Consider the following 22,145-nt stretch of genomic DNA (forward strand, 5'->3'; position numbering starts at 1 on the left):
CTGGGGCGTCCTGGGGTCCCCAGGCTCTATGGCTGTGAAGCAGCTGCTCCTCCAGCTCCCCAGAGCCCACCTCCCACCCCAAACACACACAGCCAATCTGCTTTGCTCCCTGGCAGTCCCCACCCACTAGCCTTCCACCCACCACCACCACCCTAGCCATGCAGGCTCACTTTCCTGGGCCTCAGCTTCCTTCTTCATTGCAAACCAAGCTGATGAACCTAGAGTCTCTTTCAGCTAAAGAATTCTAAGTCTAGGAGGGGAAAAGGTCAAAAAAAGGAGACAGGAACATCGGCCCACGGCCTCGCCTTCACTTGTGAAAGTGGGAAAGAGTTTTGCAACTATTTTCTTTCCTGCCCAGCCCGGGGGCGGGGAGGGGTGTGTCCCGTGGACTCTAGGGCTGGGAGTGTCTAGGGGAGCCCAGAACCCCCAGGGTTCAGGACACAGATGGAATTCCTCCTGAATTCTTCCAGAAGAGGACCAGCACTTCGTGTCTTCATTCCCGTTGCTGCCGTAACAAACCTCACAGCTCGGGAACTCAGAAGAGCGCAGGTCGTCCTCTTAACAGCTCTGGAGTCAAGTCCAACACAAAGTTGCTGAGCTAAAACCAAAGGCTGGTGCCCTCCAGAGGCTCGGGGGAGAGTCCCTTTGACCACCTGTCGTCCCAGCTTCCAGAGGCCACTGCATTGCTGGGCTCCTGGCCTCCCCACACCCCCGGCATCTTTACAGCCAGTGTGGCCTGTGGAATCTCCCCACATCCCATCACTGATGCAGACTTGCCTGTCTCCTTCCCCCACTTCTCAGGACCCTCGTGATTACACTGGCTCTGTGCGGATTATCCAGGATCATCCCCTCTAGATTATCCAGGATAATCTCGCTACTTTAGGGCCAGCTGATCAGCAACCTCGATTCCCCTTTGCCTTGTGGGCTGACGTAGTCACACGTTCTGGGGATTAGGACACGGCCGTCTTTGGGAGTCATCTTTCTGCCAACTCAACTAACCCAGGTCCTGGAGGGAGACAAAGGGTGGAATCACAGGCCCAGGATTTCCCTTACCAGAGCAGAGGAGGCCAGGGCAGTCGACTGCCAGCTCCCAGGGTGCCAGCTTCCTCCCACCTCACTGTGGGACCCTCACAAGCAGAGAGAGCCCCCTTTCCTCACCAGGAAGAGCTAGTCATATGAAGGCGGTCTTGTGTGCAGAAAGACGAATTTAGGATCCCCAAGCCCAGGTCACTCCAGCTTCGTGGCAGAGTGGTCCCAGGGGTTTGGGGTGGAGAATGTGCGTGAGGGGTCAGTGTTCTACCCCCCGGGAACCAGGCCTGGTTCCTGACACCCCAAACCACAGGCCTCACTTCTCTCCCAGGAGTCTTGCTTTCCAAACACTTCAGCAACAGGCGTCTAAATCACAGTATGACAGCAGCTGCCACATGGGGAGGCACAGAGCGAGGGAAGGCTGGGCTGTGTGGCTTTGGGGAAGTCACTCTGCCTCTTGTTTCCTCCTCCAGAAACTGCGGGATCAGGGTCAGGCTAATCCTAAGTGGACACCCCGACTTCTGTATCCACAGTAAACAGCTCACCAAGCCCAGGCAAAGCTTCTGGAACCCAGGGGCACCCCCGGCCTGAGAAACACTCGGGGACATTCCTTATGCCGTGTCCCACACAGTGGCCCCTGGCCTTCCCCCCACCGTCCTCCCAACGCCAGGACAGGGGTGCCAGCGGCCTCCAGGGGCTCCCCAGGACCCGGCCTGGCTGCCAGGAAGTGGCTTTTGCCCACGCTCGGCCCAGCCTCCATGGAGAGAGGCCAGCGCAGCCAAACAGGAGGCCGTAGGTGGCAAGGGCCAAAGGGGCCAAACCATTCTCTCCCGGCAGGGCAGGGGCGGTGGGAGGGAAGTGGAGGGAAGCAAGCACGTGACTCCAGCCTGCGGTTCTCAGGGGAAGGGCGAGCCCCAGGCAAAGGGAAGCAGGGGCCCCCTGGGGCTCAGCTGTGGGGGAAGGGAAGGCACTCTGGCCTCACACCCCCACCCGTTGGCTCCCACCCAGGGCCTCCTCCTCGACTCATGGAGGACCCTGCCCCCCTCCTATCTCAGGGGAGAAAGTGAGGCTCTGTGTGTTGCCAGATTCCTGTAATGAATCCCACATTCATTCCGTCCTCTGCGCCTATTGGAAAGCCTCCCTCTGCCTTCTGGGTTCGCTCTGAACAGCTGGTCTGCAGAAGTCGGTGGAACTGAATGTGCAGGAGGTGACTCTGCAGAGGAACAGCTCCCTTCGCGTCCCCGCCCACCCCTTCCTCTGAAGAGGAGGCCGCTAGTTCCTGCCCTTTCCCTGGGAAAGCTGGGGAGGGAGCCAGGGACGCAGGATCCACCGTTAACTCTTTCACTTCTTGCCAGCATCCAGCCTCCTGGCGAGGATGGACTCCGCGGCTTCCTGAGCATGGACAGCAGAAGCCCCTGCCCTTCCCAGAGCCCCCACCCCCACCCCCAGGCACAAAAGCACACAAGGTCAAGGACCAGAGAACACACGCTCTGCTGGGAAAGGGCTTTTCTGCACCAGTTCCCAGCTCTCGCCTTGAAGGAGGTCCACAGGGCACGGATTTTGCAGGCGGAAGCAGGGAAGCCCCCAGAGGTCAGCATCTCACTGATTACACAGAGGCAGGGCTCAGACACCCACAGCGCTGCTTTCAGATTTGCCCTGCTCACACAAATCTGTGCTCCCCAGACAAACTCAAGAGGTGAGGAGCTGGGAGACGCAAAGGCACCCACAGAACAGTAACGGTTCATTAGCCCAGAGGCGTCCTGTCTCCCCCAGCCGCCCCATCTTGGGCCATGCAGACCAGCCGCCCCTGGCGCTTCTGGCCCCACCTCAAGGATGGGTGGGCCATTCTGCCTCCAAACAGGCACTGGCTCAAGGAAAGGCATCAGCACCAAGGCTTGGGAGACGTGACTCCACCTCTGCCACTAACCCGCTGTGTGTCCCTGGCCGAGTTAGCAGCCCTCTCTGAGCCTCAGAGACAAGAGGGAGCAAAACCAGAAATCGGAGGAGGTTTAGGGGCTCTGGAGTCAGGCTTCTTGAATCCAAACCTTCTAGCTGCGTGGCCTTGGGCTGTCTGCGCCCTGAGTCCCTCATCTGTGAAATGGGTATAGTGACAGAATCGAATTCACAGGTCTGTCAGGAGGATTAAATGAGTCAAGAGCCCCGGGACCATGCAGGTCCCCCCAGGAAGCCCTGGTGGCCGGGGATGCCACCGCCACGGCTGTCTCGGTCATCGGAGATCCTGTCTGGCCCCGGCAACCTGAGGCCTGGGAGGATGGAGGGGGAGCATCCTTGGTGCTCTGCCGCCCCCCCATCCTCCGGTCCCTCTGCTGATGGCGGCCACAGCTGGAGTCTAGCCGTGGTTCCCAGTGACCCAGCACCCTCCTGCATCAGCAGTCACAGAGGCTCCAAGTCCAGATGTGAGAGGATCAAACCATCCCTCCTCATCTTCATCAAACCCACGCCTTATATGCCATTCTCCCACAAGTCTTTATGTGCAGCGGACATGTGGGGTGAGGGGAGGCAGGCAGAGACCCAGAGAGGCCTCAGACTTGAGGCTGTGGGAGTAAGCCAGGACGCCAGGAGTTGCCTGCAGCCAGGGAGGGTCTCCCGGCAGGTGGAGGGGGCCCTGCCGCCCAGGCCCACCACGCCGCTCCCTTCACTGGCATGCTCAGGGATGCTCCCTACAGCCCTGCCAGGAGGTCAGGGAGAATGTGGCCCCAGTGGGTGAAGGACGCCAGGGCCCAGCCACATGGCCAGTGGGTACCAGGGCCGGGGGCCCAGAGCCTGAGCTGGCCCTGCCCCCACTCTTGAGCGGCTCTGTTCTAGGGAAGCTTCTATAGAAAGCGGGGGCTGAAGAGGAACAGCCCGGATCGAGGGGGACGGGCCCTCTGCCTCTCCCACAAGCACAGCTCTGCTTGCCAACACCAAGCCAAGGGCCCTTCCCCAAGTGGGAGAAAAGAGAGAAACACACATACAGGAGGGCTGTAGCTTGGTATTTCTCCTGCACACATATGGCCAATCTGCTTTATAAACCCAGGAGATGAGGGCTCTGTGCTGGGGAACCCCCACCCCGCTGGTTGGGGAGGCCCCACACCAGCTCGCTTTGGCTGTCCTCGGAGCAGGGGGCGGAAGGCACTAATTGCGGGGAGAGGAGGGAGGGGGTGGGGAAGGAAGCCCACAGGCACACGAAGGGGCCCTGCGAAGGCAGGGCAGGGGTGGGGAAAGAGCAGGGTGCCCGCCCAGCCACCCTGCAGGAAAGGGGGTGTGGAGGGACAGCCCACCCATTTCCTCCTCCAGCGTTTCAACAGCTACAGGTTATCCCTGGGACAGCTGGATTTCCCTCAGAAATCAGGCTGCAGCCCGCGTCAACCCTCACCATCCCCCGAGTCGGGGCCATGGGCACAGCACTACCTCTGGTGTTGACGGCCGCCCACGTTTCAGCTGGGGGTGCAGATGGCGCCCGGCTCATTGGCTCAAGGTGGCTGCCACAGGCTTGGTCAGAAAGGACTGGCCATGTGGGCACCATCTCTCCTTGGACCCCAGCTGAATCAAGGGACCCCCTCGTCCCTCCCTGCTCCCTCTGCCAAGGGAGGGTGGCGAAAGTGGACCCCCATGCTGCCCCACCTTGCCGAGCCAAGCCTAGTTTGGTTCAGGGCTTCATTCTCCTCCCTGCGCTGCTGGGAAACGCCATGTGCTTCAGAAAAGGAACCCCCCAGGTTGCGGGTGGAGTCAGCTGACAGTGGGGGGCTGAGGAAGGGCGAGCACCCCCCAGGGGCTTGGGGGAAAGGCTTCCTGGTTCATGGACGAGGCCCACGGGAAGGGGGCTCCCCTCCTTCTGAACGCTGCTGTGTCAGCGAATGCTGTAGCACCTCTGACCCTGCGGACAGCTGGAGACGAAGCCACACGGAGGACAGCCGAACCCAGGGTCCTCCGCGGCACCCTGAGCTGCCCAGGCTCCAGACTTCTCACTGTGTGCAGCAGCAAATCCTCCATGGAGCTCAGGCCATTCTGAGCTGAGGTTTCTACCGCTCACCTGCGTGCCAAGTCGCTTTCGTCATGTCCAACTCTTCACGACCCTGTGGATGTAGCCCGCCAGGGCTCCTCTGTCCATGGGGATTCTCCAGGCATGAATACTGGAGTGGGTTGCCATGCTCTCCCCCAGGGGATCTTCCCAACCCAGGGATATCGAATCTGCATCTCCAGCAGCTCCTGCACTGCAGGCAGATTCTTTACCGTGGTGCCACTGGGGAAGCCCCAGGTTTTCTATTACTCGAAGCCAAAGCCTCTGGTCAGAGCATCCCAGAGCACAGCAGGCCTGAGCAGGCAGGGAGCGAAGGCCCTGCACGGCAGAGCAAGAGCTGACCAGACTTCTGCAGAGGGCCGTCCAGACACACCCCCTCCAGCCCCCACTGCTCCCTGCTCAAGCCAAGAAGGACCAAGGTCCTGGGGCAGGGGACTTCAAGGGAGCTGGCCTCCCTCCTAAGAACGGCTGACTGCTCTGGGCCATGGCTCCCAAATCAGTAACTGTTCCTGCAGCCGCTGAGTGCCCCCCTTTGATGGCTGCCAGAAACAGCATGCCACCCACAGGCTTCGGTGTCCTGGGATCCAAGGATATTCTCAGAACGGCCACCACAAGCAAAGGGCACACTGAGTGAGGTCCTCACAACAGCCCCGTCCAGGGCCTCCCTCTGGCGCCCCTCCTTTAGCAGATTTGGGAAGTCGCACAGAGGAGTTAGGCAACTTGCCCCAGGTCACACAGCAAGAAGCGATAGAGCTGGCTGCCTCCCTGCTAGCTTTCCAGTGGCTCCCGTGAGGAGGGGTTGATGGGGCAGCCTGGCGGGCCAGTCTCCCAAGGTCCTCACACTCCTCTCAGAAATCCCCAGGGGCCCGGGAGCAGGGCGTCATCCTCAGCTCCAGTCCTGGCACAGAGAAGGACTCAGGAGGTGAATGAATGAATGAGCAAGTGGATGAGGGCCTGGCCACAGGGACGAGGAGAGGACACAGTAGGAGAACTGTGTCCCATGACGGCAGTGGGGACGCCAGGCCGGCCCTGGGCCCTTTGCGTGGATGAGCAAGCTTGTTTCCCACACGGGCCTCTCTATGACCCCATTCTACAGAGGGGGACAAAGTACCTCAGCCAAGGTCATGCTGCCACAGGAAAGGCCATGGCCCAAGGTCGGGGTCTGGGCACTGTGGCCATGCTCTCACTCACACTGTCTCAGAGATAACCCCGCGGAATAATACGAGAAAGCGTCCAAGAGTCCCCTCCCTGCCCACCACCCCTGGCCGAGATCTACCCTCTGCTGAAGCTCTCCAGCCACTTTCCAAGTTCCACCAGCCATGAGATGGTTCTCTAACTGCCCGTCCCCTTCTAGAGCAAATTATCCCAATCACCTTCCGAGGCTCAGCTCAGGTCACGAGTGGGGAAACTCTCCTGGGAGTGGAGGGGCACCCTTGTTAGTGGTAGGGAGGTGTCAGACCCCATTTTTGGTTTTTTAATTCTTTGTGTTAAGTACACATGTAGAGAAATGACTGGAAGAAAACACCAAAATGTGAACAGCGCTGATTTCTACAGAATGCAATTAACATTAATCATCTTCTTTACAGCTTTCTAAGCAAATTATTTTTGTCGTAAGTAGGCATAATTTTTAAAATTGCAGTAAGATTGTTTTTCAGCCAGGAAGATAGATGCTTCTTAGCCCATCAGCTCTCCTAACACCTGCCCACTGCCTCACCAGGTGGATGAAGTATTCCAAGGAGCTGTCAGCCAGGCACTGGGCGGGGGTCTTCCCTGGGTGGCTCTGGGGGCCAGGACCCTTCTCCTCCACGTGCGGAGCTGGGTCCTGGCTCCACCGCCTCTGCCACAAGGCCACTTCCTGCTGGGCTGCAGGGAGGACGTGGGTTCAACCGGAGATTGTGTCAACAGAGATCTGCTTTGTCCACATCCTGGAAGGTCCCCTGCTCCACCCAGCGTGACGATCCCAGGGAAAATGTTAGCAGGGTGTGATGGGAGAGACTTCCCCGGACCAGATCTGTAAAAACTCAATGCTGTGCCCAGTTGTCTTGGGGGACTTGAGGCCTCCACTGCCCCCTACTGACCAGCCGAGGCTTAGAGAGGAAGCCGGGGGTGGAGTGCCCCGTGAGGCGACTGCTGAGGGGACAGCGGGCACCACGGGGGCAGGGAGGGGAGCTGGGGGACCGTGGCACTGGCACGGCAGCCTCTTCCCTAGGCCAGCTCTTGTCTCCAAAAAAAAGGTATGTCCCTCTTTCTCCGGCCACAGAATGGGGCAGTGCCAAGGGCCGTGCACAAACTTCCCAGGTGAGAAAGCCAGGCTCTGCCTGGGCCGTGCACCCCGTGGTCAATCCCCCCGGAGCAGGCTCCCGGGGTCCGCTGTTGCCACAAGGAAGAGGCTGGAGGACACCGACAACCTGGAAGTGCCCACGCTCAAGCCCACTCCCTGGGAAAGGGTCTGACAACTGAGAGTGGTGGGCAGGGGGTGGTGGTCACAGTTCTGCAGCAGGAGAGAAAGCAGGCAAAGAGAGCTCTCATCTACCGTCCCCTAGTGACCCTCACAGCTCCAGGCTGGTCTGGGACCACATCTCATGGGCCAGCCGCCTGCGAGGCAAGTACAAGCCACGAGCCTCCATGGGGAAGAGGGCAGGCTGCTTGGCCCTTCCTCAGACCCTCTATTCGCACATTCAGACCCTCTATCTGCCCTGCACAGGGCGGTCAGCTGCAGAGAGAGCCCTGGGCAGGCAGCATGATATCTCAGCCTCTCTCTCCTGCAGAATGAAGCATGAACAGTATTCACGTCACGGATGAACCCAGCTCACAGGTGAGCGGTCCTGGCACCATCAGCCGCCCACACACCGAGAGCACCCGCAACTGCAGACGTGAATGCCGAAACGACAGCAGAGAGTGGGTACCAGAAGCCTGCCCCCAGGTCTGTCCTTGCCTACTATGTGGGAATCGCACCCCTTTCCCCTCTCTGGACTTGAGTCCCCATCAGCTCTCAGGGTCTCTTCCTGGCTTCCGGCCTTACCGCTTAGAATGTCAGCTTGAAACCAAACCTCCACGATGCGTCCCTCGCCAGCTCCATCCCCGGCCTTTTATTCCTCCAACCCTTTCTCCTCCAGGAAGGAGATGGTCCCCAGACATACCCCCAGAAGGGCCAACCCTTTCCAATCACAGAAAACTGGAACGCAGCTTCCGGCCTTCCTGGCCCCTTCAGGAGGGCGGACATCACCTGGGCGCCTGATGTCTAGAGCTGCGCATCCACACCAAGAAGCTACGGCCTTCTCTGAGGTCCCCTCTGTGTTCTCTGACCACCCCCACCGCTCCATCCTCCTGCAGCCCCTCCAGCAGCCCCGGCAACGGAGCAACTGCAAGCCGAGGCTTCTGGTAACTTCCCATCGCACAGTCTGCACCGGTGCCAGCCTAGTGCTCGCCAGGCGGCTGCAGGAGCCAGCGGCAGCCCGGGCCGGAGGCCTGTGGGTGCCGGCAGCAGCGGGAAAGACAGTGAGGCTTCCTCCCCGCACATGTGCCCACTGGCCTGGCCAGGCCCCGGGTGGACACAGCTAATAGCCACCAACCCACACGGTCAGCCTTGGGAAGGCGGTGCTTGGAGTGGGAGCCTGCCTGACACCCCCGTGAAACGGGACTGATGCTGTCAATAGTAGCAGCCTTAGGTGCAGAGGTTAAAGCGTCTGCCTGCAATGTGGGAGGCCTGGGTTCAATCCCTGGGTCAGGAAGATCCCCTGGAGAAGGAAATGGCAACCTACTCCAGTATTCTTGCCTGGAGAATCCCATGGATGGAGGAGCTTGGTGGGCTACAATCCACAGGTCACAAAGAGTCGGACACGACTGAACGACTTCATTCATAGCATTTATACACTGACTGAATGCCCAGGGCTGCACCATGTCCATCCCTTACATTATCCCATTAAATCCTCGCGTTTGTTCCCCATCTACAATGAGATGAATTCGGAGTAAACAGTCAATCTGGAAGAGTAAGTGGTGGAACCAGAATCTAAACTCAGCCGGTTCCAGCCTCCCTCCCTCTGTTTTTCTTGAGACTACCAGGGGCCGCAGGCTAAAGTCGGTGAACTGCTGAACACTCCCCAGCTGGGAAGCACTCCCTCCCTCCACTGACACCCTACCCTCACCCTCAGGCTTCCAGCATTTTCCCTTCTGGCACTGCCATCTGCAGCCCGGGCTCTGCTCTGTGACCAGGGTCAGGGCCCTAACCTCTGTGGGCTGCCTCTTGAAAATAAGGACACAGCCACACCAGACTATTTCAGAAGGTCGCTGAGGGAGCCCAGCTTTCTCCAAACCCAGTGGGTCCCCCCCCAAGCCCCACCCTGGGGACAGAGACCCTTAGTTCCTCTTTCCCTAGATAAGAAAGCTGAAAGCTTCTGGAAGGCTCCCAGGTCACCCAGTTTGCAAGTGGGTGCACAGAGCCCAGAGCCCACGCTCCCGTTTGTTGGTGGAGCAGCCGGCTGCAGTCAGGGTATCAGCTGAACCTGCTGGGCCACCTTGCCTACGCTCAGTAGGGGGGCCAGTGCTCACATCTCACTTCCTCACCAGGGTCCCCCTGGGGCCCCGAAAAGGTCCTGAGATCAGAGGTCCTGCTTGAATCCTGGTGCCTGCTGTGTGACTACGGGCCAGTGACTCAGCCTCTCTGGGCCTCCTGAGTGGCTGTGAGAGCTACGGGAGACGTATGGAAAGCGCTGAGCCCTGCGGCCACACCCTGGAAAGTCTGGACACGTGGCAGCTGTGGGGTAGGGATGGCAGTGATCAGATGGGTCAAACCGAAAAGGCAGCTGAGCCCAGGAAGAGAGGCCGATGAAACAAAGCGGAGCTGACAGGGACTCTCCAACGTGTCAAGCAGAGCAACCAAGACAGGGCCCGGGGTGGCAAGGCCCTGGGTGCTGTCCAGGGGCCCCTCTCCCCACCCCCACCCAGTGGTCTCCTCATATTCTACAAATGGGAATCCCTCGGGGCACCCACGGTCCCCACCCCCTTCACCCAAGGTGGACACTGCCAAACAGCAGGTTTTCCTCGTGGTCTCAGAATCCTTTTCAACACAGTGCCGCAGGCAGCCACGACAGGGACGGCAGCCAGCCCTGCGCTTGAAACGCATCCACCGAGCTGGGCCGGCTGGGGGAGTGGGAAGCCCAGTCCTCCTCTTCCCTCCAGGGGCTTCCAGAACACACCCTGCCCTTTTGGTTCCCGGGGTTCAACCCTCACTCGGCCTCCCAGAGCCATGGGCGGGACCAGCTCTGGGGCCACTCCTGTCCCTGCCGTTCTGTTCCACCGTCCACCTACACTGGGTTAGTTTCTCAGGAACATCGCCACTCATCACCCCTGAGGAGCCTCAGCTGGTCGGTTTGAGGGCTACCCCTCATCTGATCAGGCTCCAGGCCCACCCCACACTGGGCTGCACCCACAGGTGTCCTTCCCATCTCCAGCCTTTGCTCACCCAGGAGCTCAGCCTCCCTGGGGACTCCAGCTCACAGTACATCTCTCTCTCTGCCTCCTGCTTGTGTCAGCCACCAGCAAGCCATGCACCAGCGGCCATCACTGCTCAAGGCTGTCCGCCGAGTTATGACAATGCCCCTCTACCCTCTGTCTTAATTTGGCACCAGAAAAACTTGTCACTTTCCAGGGCTAACCAGATGCCACTTCTCCCAGATAGTCTTCCGTGATTGTTCCAGCTGGACAGAAGACACCCTTAGAGTCCTCTGTTGCTAAGTGCTCAACAGGCATGACCTGGGTACCGCCAACATGCCAGGGGCTGGGGGCAGAGCCAGCTTCCCCTGACTTCGTGGAGCTCACACTCCATGTGAACAAATCAGTGCTGAGTCTAGGGATAGCACATAAGCAGGCATACAAGCATTTAAGCAGGGACCCAGGGAAAGATCTGGGGAATGATATCGCAGGAACAGGCTCACGGGGGACAAACCTCTGTGTCTCCAGGAGCAGCTAGGCCAGGGTGCTGCATACCCACGAGCAGGGAGTAGGCACCCACTGGGGGGTTTAAGCTGAGGAGCGGTTTGAACCAATGCCAGACCCACTGTGTCCAGCCACTGCACACCTCCAGGAGATGCCCTTCACAAACATTACAGGTGTTGGTGCTTCTGGGGAAGGTGGGAGGGCCTTGTGGGCCACTGTGGGGAGCAAACTGCAGGGGGAAGTTTTGGGGGGACCATCTGTCCAGGCAAGGCCTGGGGCTGGAGCAGGGGGGACAAGGAGCACGCAGATTTGGGTTTGTTTTGGAGGGGGCTGTGCCTGGCGGACGAGTCCCAAATTTCTGAGGCCCAGGCAATGTAGTGGGCAGATAGGGTGCTGTTTCCCCGATCAGGAGGCCTGGGGTGTGGACTCAGGAGGAAACGGCTGGGCTGGGAGGGGTAGAAGGCACCCAGGGCAGCTCAGGGAGGGCTGAGGCTGAGGAGGTGACTGAGGATCTCCCCTCCCTCCCCCCAGAACCCTGGCTCATCCGGATACTCGGCGCTCTGTCACGCCTGCCACGCCCGTGGGCGATCACAGGACTTAACTTCTCAGAGGGAACACCTCCCCTCGCATCACACCGCATACCTTAGGACACACAGGCTGGAGCCTGGCAGAGCTGGGCAAACCCTACAATTTCCAGCTCCAAGCTAGACAGAGGGCTGTGCTCCACGCACAGACCCTGAGCACGGTGCATGCGTCTGCTGGCCGGGAGGACGGGTGGATGGCCGGGTAATTGGCAGATGGTGTGCAGAGCTGAGGAGGTAGGTGGCTTGCCAGCCTATGGACGTCCAGTGTGCAGCGTGGACGCTCTGCGTGGAGTGACTTCTCCCTCCATTCCCGGGAAGTGTGACCCCAACCCCACCCCTGCCTGGGCTATTCCTGGCGCCCTGCCCTCCCTCTCCCAGAGCAGCGCTGACCCCGCACCATGTGATTCGGGCCTGGGAAGATGGACCCGGCTGTGGGAGGTCGTGCCGCCTGAGGACTGAGTGTGCAGGAGGACCCAGCTGCACAGGAAGCTGGGCCACAGGCCTCCGGAAGCCTCTGGGTTTTACAGGCCAGACTCCCAGGGTCTGTTGCTGTGGGGCCCTCTCCTGCGGCTGGGGAGCCCTTGACCCACACCTGTGGTCTCCACAGATCCAGGAGATGGGATGTGGCTTTGTCCCCAGAGTGGCTACCCCCCCGGACAGCAACTCTGCCTACAGTCACCACCTCCCCTGGTCCGTTTCAGCCGTGGGGACACTGTCCTGGAATTGCCTGCACACAGAAGGGGCCTCAGTCGAGGTGGCCGACCAGAGGCTACCAGAGAGGTGCAGAAACCACACACCTAGTTCCAAACCAGCCCCAGCTCTGACGTCAAACAGCCCCCGTGTTCACATCCAGAGCTGGGTCAGCTTCTCCCAGCTGTGTGGCCAGGGGCAAACGACGTAGCCTCTCTGGGCCTTGGTACCGTCTTTACAAATCATAACAGCAACTGTTTCTAAGGCTGCTGGGCAGATACATCCCATGAAGCACGTAAAGCTGCCTCCCGGCCAGCACTGGAGCGTGTAAGTACGCAGTGAGCGGTCACTGTGATTAATGAAATATTAATAAAGGCTAGGAAGGGAATGACAGCCTCCCCACAGTGTCCCTAAAATGGAAACAAATCTGCACAGCTCTCAAGAGCCGCAGAGCTCAAGCCAAGGGCAGGCTCCCAGGCCTCGCTTCCAGCCTCATCGGGCGATCCCCCTGCAGAATGCTGGCTCCTGGTTGCAAGCTGGGCCCGGGGCAGGACGCCACCTCCGGATGATCTCATAGCTGGCACCTGCCTCCCAAGCACATGGCCGGACTTTCCAGATCTTTCCTCCCCTCTCTCTGACCTTCCCTGACTCTCTCACCCCCACACACTTTCTTAGTCACTCTCTCCTTTCATTCTCGTTCAAAAACAAAAAGCAGAGGCCAAATGTGACAGCTGGCTCCCTGGAAAAGCTTCCCTGTAGCATGACCGGGTGGCAGTAACGCGGTGGGGGACATGGTGCTGGGAGGGGTCCTCACTGCAGAGCCTTGATCTCGGGGTGGGAGGGCACAGTGGGGGGTCACCAGGACCCCCACCCCCCATTAATAGACCTGGCCTGGGGCCATGTGGCTAAAGCCTCCTGGGCAGACTGCGCGCGCGCACGCACGCACGCACACACGGTCATATGGTCACAAACACTGCATCAATCCACCATCTTCAGGGGTGGGATGAGGGTTGACCTGGTGGGTTCCCAAGCAACTTGTACACAATTCAGGGGGACTGAAGTTTCTCATCTTCTACCCACGGCATGGCCAGGAGGCAGATGTGACCTCAGAGCCCGTGGGTCTCCCCGGTGCCCGCCGTGGAGCTGAGCCCTGACCAGGGTCCCAGTGGGAGGAGGAGAAAGCCTTAGAAGGCACGGCGGGGGCGGGGGGCGGGGGTGAGAGTCAGATTAGTAACTTTCTTTGCAGAGTTGCTGCCCCCATGCTTCCCGCACAGACCCTGGTCCCTAAAGGCTGGGTTTGGGCCCCGGAAGCTACATTCAGATTCAGAGGTAACTGCCTTGCTTTGGAAACACAGACCTGGAGAGTAAAACTCAGACCCAAGAGGTAGTAAGAGTGCCCTCTGCCACGGGGTCTCAGCCCATGGGTATCAGGGTCCCCAGGTCCATGAAGCCAGGAGGCTTGCTTCCTGGGACCAGCCCCGAACAATCCTGGGGAAGGGAGGGCTGCAGGGGTATGCAGGGGTTGGGGAGACGGCTTTCCAGGGTCCCCTGGCTCCCCTAGGTCCCTGCTTTCTCTCTGGTTGCTCCCACCCTGAGCTCCCAGGCAGAAATCTGGGGGCCTGCTCCCGAGGCCCAGACAAGAAATGAGGGGAAGTGGAGACAGAAGCACCCCTCCCGGTCCCCTGGGCCATGCTGATGGGCTGACCTCCCAGAAAGCCACGCTGCGGCCGCTACTGTCCTGGCCGCCCTGCCCAGCCCCGAGGCAGTGTTGACAAGAGTGAAGAGGCTGTGTTTCTCGCTGCTTCTCTGCTTGATTCCCTGATGTCCCGAGGGCCCCACCCACGGTGTCCAGCAAGAAGGGACATTACCCTGGGCTGTCCAAGGCAATGGCCATCAGGACCCGAGCCAACCCTTGGGAACAGGACTCGTCTACTTCCTTCCCAGGCCCTAGTGCAGTCAGAAGCACCCAGAGAGAGACGCCCGCATTCACGCATCCCTCCTCCACCCATCTCAGGGGAACCACTCCAAGCTCCAGAAAGATCAATGGCCCTGGAGTGCCTGTAGAGGCTCTGCTGTCTACCAAGACAGCTGCTCTGGGACCACGGGGACCCGCAGAGCCAGGGAGCAAACCCAGCAGGCAGGGACTAGAGTCTTCCCCCTCTTCCAGGGCCCACCAGGAGACTACAACCGGGGGTCTCACGTCAGCCCCTCTCCAACCAAGGAGGCACACCACTCCTGCTCCCCTCCCCCACCCCCCCAGCCCAGCCCAGCCCAAACATCTCCCATTGGCTCTTCAGCAGCACTCAAGCTGCTGTAAGACCACAACCTGGTCTTACAGGGAGGAGGAGGGAAGATGAGGAAGGCAGGGCTGGGCGGAGCTGGGCTGGGCTGGGCTGGGCCGATGCCACGAGCTACAGCAAGCTCCCTGCAGCTGTGATCAGCGGGGAGAAAAGGGACTTCCGATCTGTTCCTGCTTTCCCCGACAAATTATTTTAAACTCCAGGACAGGCAGGGGGCTAGAGGAAACGGGGGAGTCCCAGAGGCCTTCATTTCTTCTAACTGGAGTTCTCTTTCACTTCATCATCTCGTGCTGCCTTCTGAAAGGAGGAGGCCAGAGGAGGGTACCAGTCTGGGTTCCTCCACATCCCAGCCCAAGCTCCGGGGCTGGGACCTGGCTTCATGGATCAGCCCTGATCCCCAGCCTTGGGGTGGCCAGGGCTGGCAGAGAGCCTCTCCCAAGGTTCACATCCAGATTAAACTGTGGGGCCTTAGGCAAGTGGCCGGAGCTTCCTGTGCCTTGGTTTCCTAATCTGGAAAATGGGAGAGACGGGGGCACCCGGATGCTAGCCTCATCTTGCCGGAGTGGTTAGGCCGGTCGTTCTTATCAACTGCTTGGTCTGCTTTCCCTGGCTGAGATCAGGATTTCCCTAACTGTCGCCACCGGGATCTGGACCTGGAAAGTGTTTTAGTGTCAAGCCCCTTCTGGAAGGTGCCTGTGCCAGCTGGCCTGCCGCAGGGGGAGAAGGAGAAAGCCAAGGGAGGAGCCGGGCATGCGTGAGGAAGGAACAGGCGACAGGGAGGACCCACCCAGGGCCCCACCACCCACAGAGCAGGAAGGTGGCTCAGAACATCCCCTGGCCCCCACCAAGCCTCATCGGCACACTGGACCTTCGAGGTCCTAAAACAGAATCACCCACCCCTGGAGCCAGAAGTCGCACTGGCTTGAAGGCCCAGGTGGAGCTGGTACAGGTGGGACTGCCCAGGCATCATGGGGACACGCACCGAGGCCTGGGGACCCACGCCAGCCATAGCGCACAGTGCCCCGAGCAAACACGCACCATGAGCAAGGACGTGGGCAGCGGCAACCTTGCTGCTAAATTCAATATCAAGGAATGCCACTTCCAATTCATTGACCGAGGCTTTCTCGGCTGAACAGAAAGTCCATTGATAGAGCCACTAAATAAATCACTCACCTCCCTAAAAGCTGGGATGGGGGTTCAAGGTCTGCCCCATTCCTGCACCAGCTCTTCCACACAGCGGCCCTGCAGCCTGCCGACCGCCTATCACCCTCCCTAGAGGAAAGAGTGGCCAGGTCTGCCCCACCCGCCCCCAGCAGCCACAGAACGAAGTGGGGACGTGCCTACCCATTTACCCTCCTCCATCGCGGCCTCCCAGCCCTGCCCCACACCAGAAAACCACAGCCCCTACGTCCTGGGGCGCCAGTCTGAACTTACCTGGTAGGAGGTGGGGGTGCCTGAAACCCAGGCGGGCAGTGGAAGGCCAGGCTGCAGGGCCGTGTTTCGGGAGGTGCCCCAACCCTCTGTAACTCGAGCCCTGGGTGCCTCACCCATCAGGCACTAGATAGGCATTACTCAGCAGGTAAATAAATGGGCAGGGAGCCACAGACCTCAGGAAAGCCGGCCTCAGGCCAGAACTAAGGAGCGGGGCTCAGCCTGGGGGTGAAAACACAGGCCCCTTCTGGGCTGGGCTACTAGACAGAGCAGAGAAGCCGACTTCGAGGGAGCACACAGCGGTCACGTCATGACTCAGGCGTGCCCTGGGGTCACCAGTGACGGTGACGACCATGGGTGTTACTCCCCCGCCCCCCCCCCGCCCCAGCTGGGCTCCTCGTCCCCAGGCAGAGGAGAGAGAGGACTCGCTGAGTCGTGCCTGAGGCTGCGTCTGCAAGGGTGACCTGCCTGGGGAGGGGGCCAGAGCCCCACTGTTCACACAGCAGCCTCCTTGCCCACCTCGGGGGTCTCCCAGGGTCTCTGGATTCTGCTCTGCCAAAAGTAAGGCGAGGCGTGAAGTCTGGATGGGGCCGGATGAGAGGAAGTGGGCCTGGAGACACTGAGGAGAGCGGACTTTCTTGGGCTGGACTTTGCAGTCCAGGGACCAGGAGACTGGGGGGTAGGGGGGTGGGGAGCTCAGAGGCAGGCAGGCAGCTCCCAGGAACGTGACAGGCAGCCCTCCCCACCTCTGAGCTGTGGACACCACAGTTAATGATTTCCAGCTCCTCCTGAGCCACAGGGGCCTCATCTCAGACCAGAGAGGCCCCTCGCAGCCGGTCCCACGGCCCCGCATGGAAGGCAAGACCCACAGGGCTCAGACGAAGGGCAGGACTCCCACCAGTGCAGAGGCCATCTGGAACTGAACCTGCTATTCTGCCGGCTCGGGGAGCCCCCAGGAGGAGGGAGCTTTGCGGGGAGCATCTGGAAACCTCAAGGGACGAGCAGGATGGGAGGAGGCCCTGTTGCATCCTCAGAGTCTCAGAAGGCAGAACAAGCAGAGCCGGAGACCAGGGGGGCAACCGAAGCCTGCCAGGACTGCCTTCCTGCCATCAGTAGCCCGCAACCCACGAGACACTGCCCTGCAGCAGGAATCCCAGTGGGGCAGGGCTGCTCCGCCACCGCCTGCGTCCACACCAGGGCAAGGCCACCCACTGCGGACAAGAGGCCACAAAGGCGCCATGGGGCGGCCCGACCTCAGCGTTGGGGGCTCCAACATGGGTGATCTCAGGTGCCACCTCCCCCAGCAGGAAACAGAGGACCAAAGAGCAGCCCCTACACACTGGGTCCCACAGATGGGAGGTCACCTGAGCGCCTACCTGGTGCCTTGTGACACAGGACAAACCCAGCTGGCCAAACCGCAGCGGTCACAGCGGACTATCTTTTTCAACCTTCTCAGCCAACACTCAAAGGCCCCTGCAGGAGGCGCTCTGCTGGTGGGGGGGGGGGGGGTCACCCCAAACCCACCAGGAAGGCTAGTTCCTGGAACCCCAAGATTTGGGGATGAGGAACATTCAGGTACTTGCAGTTAGGAAACAAAGTATGGGGGTACACCTAAGAAAACCCCCAAAGGAGCAAGAATATACACATGTATGTATCTGTTACTTTTAAGATAGTAACCATCTGTGAATAACACCAACGGCTTCTGTATAATTAATTTCCATTTGACATCCCCTGTCTGGTCTAAAGTCATCATGAGTTTCCTAACAGTTGCAATTAGAAATCCCCACCTTCTTCCCACTCCAGGGGAAATTCTAGACACACTAGGATACACTGTTTCCATAGCTGACTCCACACCAAGGTTCAGTCCCTTTCTGATTTCATGCTGCTGCTGCTGCTGCTGCCAAGTCGCTTCAGTCATGTCCAACTCTGTGCGACCTCAGAGACGGCAGCCCATCAGGCTCCCCCATCCCTGGGATTCTCCAGGCAAGAGTACGGGAGTGGGTTGCCATTTCCTTCTCTGATTTCTTGATTTGGACTCTATTCCTGCCGCCTCTGTCCCAGAGCACAGGGAACCTGGGGGAAACTGATCCGTCTGTCGGAATCACTGCCCCCCACCCCAGGGCCCAGTTCTGAGAGCCCACCTGGGCCCTCCTGATTTCCTCTCTGTCCTGCAGCCGCATCCGCAGCCCCACACACCTGCCTCCGCCCCGCTCCTCAAGGCTCAAGCAGCCTCTATTTACCTTCTGCAAATCAAGGGCCTTCCCTCCATCACCGCCCCGCCCCCCACCCGGAGCGTGGCTGCTAAGACAGCACCAGAGACTCAGAAGGCAGCAATAACCACAAGTGGCATTTATCAATGAGCACTTCCTGTGCGCCCAGCTCAAACAGAGTAATAATTGAAAAAATGAAAACAGCAGCCCTCAGGGCACAGTCATGACGCTCCAGGCCCTCACATCCATTCTCCCTACAGCTCCATGGGGTTGTTCCATAAGTGGGGAAACTGAGGCAGAGAGGGGCGACCAGCCCGAGGCCACAACTACTGAAGCCTGCACACCCTAGGCTCACACCAATGAGCCCCTGTGCCACAACTACTAAAGCACACAGGCACTGAGCCTGCGCTCTGCAACAAGAGAAGCCCTCGAGATGAGAAGCCCGCCCTTGAGATGAGAAGCCCGCGCACCGCAACCAGAGAGTAGCCCCCACTCGCCCGTGAAGAAACAGAGGCCCAGCGCAACCATAAGTAAACAAGCAAGAAAAGACTGACATTTATCCATCTAGGGTTTTCTTGCACGACTGTGGTTCTGAAAAGCATTGCATGAAAATACTATTTTTCTTGATTCCTAAGTTTTTTGGGTAAAACTCTGTGGTCCCGGGTGAGTGCCTCACTTGCCCCAATCTCCACCTTGCTCTTTTTGCTTTCCCCCACTGACCTCCAGGTCTCCACACCCATGACCTCCAACCCAGGACCACCCTGGTTACAGTCACAGCCTCCTGGTGCCACGAGTAATTCCGGACCACCCTCGCCTGCGTCACTGGCCTCTTTAGCCCTCACCACGGCTAACATGTGTTATGTCACTGTTTGCTCTCTTCATCCTTTGCTTCCTGCCCTGAGCACATCACCCCAGGAGGACAGGATTTTCATCTGTATGTACAGCATCCTCACATTCCTTGGTGCTGCAAGCAGCTCCTGGCACATGTCATCTCTCAGCCTTTCTCGAATAAACAAACACTCCTGGCATGATAAGCTCTAGGTAATCTGACCAGGCCCTGGCGAACACTTCTGATAGATGGGCCCCACAACAGAGCATCCGGCCCCATCTCTGAGCTGGCCCTCCTTCAGCCCACCGTCTAAGCCAGCGTGTCCCAAACTCTGGGTCCTGAAAACTATTTAGTGGGTCATAACCAGCCATTTTTTTTTAATGTTTAAAAATAACACGTTCATAATAGGCAAAAGGTAGAAACAACCCAAATGTCCCTCAACTGACGAACAGATAAACACAATGTGTTCAGTCCATAAATGGAATATTACTCAGCTAGGAAAAGGGATGCAGTTGGGAGTTCAGCATGCAGGAACTTTGCAACACTCCGCAAAGGGAAGGAAGCAAGTCACCGAAGACCACAGATCGTATGATCCCGTCTCTAAGAAATGTTCAAATATGCAGACAGAAAGGCGGCTACTGATTACACCTGGGAAAAATGGGGTGGGGAGGAGGAGGTGACAGCTTGATGGTGCAGAGATTCTTTTTGAGGTGATGAAAACGACCTAAAATTGGATGTGGCAATGGTTGCACAATCCCGTAAATAACTAAAAACCATCGGATTGTACGCTTTAAATGGAAGAACCGAATGGTATGTGAACTGGATCTCAATAGAGCTGTTTTTAGAAAATAAGTAAAGCCCTCCCACCCAACCCAAGAAGCACAGCAAGTATCGGGGTACAGCAGGCGCACCCCTGAAGAATTACCCCATGGAAATACTGTTTCATTTGTATACATACCACACACACACACACATCTACATACACGTGTGTCCTGGTCTGTGGTGTAAAACGTACTTCTAACTGGGGGCTATAGTCCAAAATAAGTTTGAAAGCCACTCTCCGGGCAACATCAAACTCAGGATTCCAGCATGCCAGTGGCCCTTCACCTGCATGGATGGCTCTGCCCTCTTCAAGACCAAGGTTCCCTAACCTCCCCCACCCGCTGCCTTCAAGAGTCTCTGTTGGCGGGGCTGGGGGGCTTCCTGCTCAGGGTGCCACAAGCCTCTGAACTCATCCTTCTCAGAACACATGTCACACTGCACTGTCCGTGTTTCAGGGGGAGTTGTCAGGCCATGGGCCATGTCCTGGGCATCTATGCATGCTTTCCTCTGCAGACAATGCCAGGCCTGGGGCAGCAGCTTAGGGGCACAGGCTGATGGCGGCAATTACGGGCGCCTGACCCCAGTCCCCCCCTCCACGTCACTGCCCCTGAACAGTCTGAGGGTTTTTTTAAAATTTCTGGCTTATTTATTCATTCATGGCTGCACTGTCTCTGTTGCTGCAAGAGGGCTTTTCTCGAGTTGCAGCGGGAGTGGGGGGCCCTACTCTCTGGCTGTGGTGCGCGGGCTTCTCACCACGGTGGCCTCTCTTGCTGCAGGGCAGGGGCTCCAGGGTGCCTGGGCCTCAGCAGTTGTGGCTCCCGGGCTCTGGAGCACAGGCTTAGCTGCTCCTCGGCACGTGCCATCTTCCCAGATCAGGGATCAAACCTGCAACTCTTACACTGGCAGGCGGATTCTTTACCACTGAGCCGCCAGGGAAGCCCCTGAGGGATTTTACACAGCTTAAAGAATGACTTTCTAGAAAGAAAAAAAGATACAAAATAGGAGAACCCCCCACCCCCACCCCGACCACCGCCAAACTCAAACGAACCTATGGAAAAAAAGACTTTTTAAAGGACAAATCTCCCACAAAAGTATCCGGCTCAGATGGTTTCACTGGTGAATTCTTTAAAAGTTTTAACACGGAGATGATTTTGTAGCTGCTTAAAATGTTCCAGAGCACAGAGGGAGGGGGAAAGAAACACATCCAAATTATTTTTGCTAAACCAGCACGACACTGACACCCAAACTGATAAAAATAGCAGGCGCACACATGCCCGGCCGCTGCAGACCAAGCTCACACACGTATTATCTGTGTAAGAACTGTGTATCCCCACCTCGCAGCTCAAACCCAAACAAATTCCAATGGATCAATGATTTCAGTGCATAAATATGAAACCATAAAAGTACCAGAAGAAAACCTGAGTGAATTTTTTCCCTATGATTTGGGAATCCAGGCGGCCTCTAAGCAGGACATAAACCCTTGCAAGAGAAAAGAAAAAGAAAAAACTTGACTACCGAAGGGTTCAAAAATCTCTGTTTAGAAAAGCACACTAGAACTAAAAGTCAACAACCGGGAAAAACATGGGTAACAGCTACAACAAAGGTGTCTAGGAACTCTTTAAAAGAAAAGTCAACAAGAAAAGGACCAACCGCCCAACTGGGAAAAAAATAAACTAAGGACAGGAACAAGCAGTTCACAGGGAACTGTGGGCCCTTGACCTGTAAAGAGAGGAAAAGCTACTCCGCCCCTCACCTAATAAGAGATGCACAGAATAAAACACCCATCAGATGGCCTTCTGCCTCTCCACCCACAGTAAGGGGTATAACTTCTCTACTGTCACCATGAAAAACTGATGTAGCTACTTTAGATGCCAACGCGGCAACAGGATCAACATTTTCAATACACACATTCTTTGGTGCAGAAATTCCACTCCTGAGGTCTATCCAAAAGTCACATACGCACACATATAAGCATGAGAATGTTCATAAAGCCTTGCTGATCACAGATGAAGCCAGACAAGAAGGGCAGGACTGCATAAGGGCCAAGGACACTGCTATTAAAAGAAATGCACCAAACCCACAGCGTCATTAAATGGGAAAAACACACGTGCAAAATCCAGGACCCAGAGCATGCCCCGCCGACCACACGGGCTCTCCTGGGGAAAGGGTTCGTTTTCACACACCATGTGACTTTGACTTCTTCTCTTCTCCCAACAGCCATGCACAGCTTTTAAGAATTGGAAGAGGAAAAAGCGATGGGGCAGAGAGGGCAAAGGGGACCAGGAATTCCGAGTG

The 22,145-nt window shown here is 58.0% G+C and overlaps 1 protein-coding gene across 6 annotated transcripts in view; it reads right to left on the bottom strand.

Annotated features, from left to right (window-relative positions):
• SEPTIN9 (septin 9) overlaps positions 1-22,145 on the bottom strand; it is a 180,536-nt gene that overhangs the window by 49,319 nt on the left and 109,072 nt on the right. The gene's annotated exons all lie outside the window — the stretch shown is intronic.

The sequence above is a fragment of the Ovis aries genome, chromosome 11 (genome assembly GCF_016772045.2).
Source record: "Ovis aries strain OAR_USU_Benz2616 breed Rambouillet chromosome 11, ARS-UI_Ramb_v3.0, whole genome shotgun sequence".
Lineage (NCBI taxonomy): Eukaryota > Metazoa > Chordata > Mammalia > Artiodactyla > Bovidae > Ovis > Ovis aries.